Genomic DNA, 1,985 nt, shown 5'->3' with positions numbered 1-1,985 from the left:
GGTCAAATGGACAAAAATAAAATAAAATAAAATTAAACATTCAGCATTTAAAAAAGGAGGTTAAATAATTCTCTTAAAAATATTTTTAAAGAAAATATTTTTACTAAAAACATTTCAAATAAAGTATTGTGAAATGCTTTCTTAATTAATATGATTTAAAGCAATAGTGGAGCTAGAAATTTTGGTGACGAGGGCAAAATAAAAAATTCGTATACTATATTAAATATTAATAAATTTTCATATTTTAGAAATGATAGTATCAATATCATTTAAATAACTAAAATATTTAAAAGTTTATAAAAACTATTCAAGTAATATTTGCAATTTTTTTTAATAAAAATATTAAGAAATTTGATCAAAACATTTTTAATAATTTTTAAAATATTTTGTTACAGAGCTTTTAGAAAAAATTTAAAAGTCTCACTAATAATTTTTTTGGATTTTTTAAAATAATTAAATATAAATTACTTAATAATGGTAAAATTTTGGTAATCAACTCTAAATTAATAAATGTTTTGTTAAACCTAAAAATCTAAACACTTATAAAAATCTTTAAATTAAACTAAAAAGTGCCTACCAATAAAAAGATATTTAATAAAATATCAAATATTTAAATAAAATTAAATTTTATCAAAAATTAAATAGCATATATTTGAATAATTGTGTACTTACGTATTCATGAATTAAAAATTATTTAATTAAACCTAAAAGTCCAAATATTTTAAAAAATCTCAAAATTAAACAAAACATAGCTCACAATAAAAAAAATATTTAATAAAATATCAAATACAAAATTAAAAAAAAAAATATTTTTTAGATTTATTTTATGTATATTAGGATTTAAATAAATTTAATTTTAATATTAAATAAATTTTAAAATACAAACAAACAAATATTTTATAAAATCTATTCAATATTTATGCTTATCTAATTTTTTTATTTTTTTTTCACATTCAAAAGTAATTTTTTAAAGGGGATATATATATATATATATATATATTTAAAATTTGAGGGGGGCCATGCTGAGCCTATGGTGGCTCCGTCCAGTTGCACATATCTCCGACTTTTGATCCCTCTTGCAAACAACACAAAAATATATATATTTAAAGTTTGAGTAAACTTGCACTCAAAACTAGTCTTTTCCCTTATATATAAGGGAAGGCCCTCTCCCTCCAGTTGCACATATCTCCAACTTTTGATCCCTCTTGCCAACAACAATATTTCCTTCTTAACATTTAGGCTCTACAGGTATGTATTTGCCTTTTCTATCATTTCATAGTCCAATTCTTTTCCATCACTTTTTCTGCGATTGGAAACCTTTCACTTCTGCCTCCTTTACCCTCACTACATTGAGCTTCTTGCACCACAACCAACCCTATCACCATGCATGTCTTGGCATGATCTTTTTTCTTCTGTCTTCAAATTCGTTTCTCTTTTGAAAATTATTCTGCATCCACTTATACACCTTATGACTTTGTTTAAATTTCCATAGGGAATGTGGAAGCTGAAAATAGCAGAAGGCAAGGGGCCATGGCTGATGACAGTGAACAATCACATCGGCCGACAACACTGGGAATTTGACCCAGACGCTGGATCTCCACAAGAACGAGCTGAAGTTGAAAGGGTTCGCGAGGAGTTCAAGAAGAACCGCTTCCAATTTAAACAAAGCGCTGATCTTTTGATGCGAATGCAGGTACCATTTAAACTAATCTCTCTCCTCTCTCTTATGGATTGAAATGTACAAAATTAGATTCTTGTTTTGAAAAATGTTTCATCTTCCCATTGCTTTATTTAATAAATATTTTACATAAAAGTTAGTATTTTTTTTTCTTTATTTCAACTAACACTACTATATAATAAGAAAAGTATTCTTATTGATTATGTATGATGATGTAGCATATATACTTTTGTTTTGTACAAATTTTTGATAAGTTTTTATTCAACATTTATATTAATTAAATCATTAATTTTAAATAGAAAAGTAT

At 24.8% G+C, this 1,985-nt stretch overlaps 1 long non-coding RNA gene across 1 annotated transcript; it reads left to right on the top strand.

Annotated features, from left to right (window-relative positions):
• Positions 1 to 1,163: 1,163 nt before the first annotated feature.
• Positions 1,164 to 1,711, top strand: LOC109123350 (uncharacterized). Its single transcript, XR_002031084.2, has 2 exons — positions 1,164 to 1,248; positions 1,493 to 1,711. It is a non-coding gene; the product is annotated as an uncharacterized LOC109123350 (long non-coding RNA).
• Positions 1,712 to 1,985: the final 274 nt, after the last annotated feature.

The sequence above is a fragment of the Vitis vinifera genome, chromosome 11 (genome assembly GCF_030704535.1).
Source record: "Vitis vinifera cultivar Pinot Noir 40024 chromosome 11, ASM3070453v1".
NCBI classification, from domain to species: Eukaryota; Viridiplantae; Streptophyta; class Magnoliopsida; order Vitales; family Vitaceae; genus Vitis; species Vitis vinifera.
Note: the sequence above shows the minus strand (reverse complement) of the source record. Positions and strands in the feature narration are given on the sequence as shown.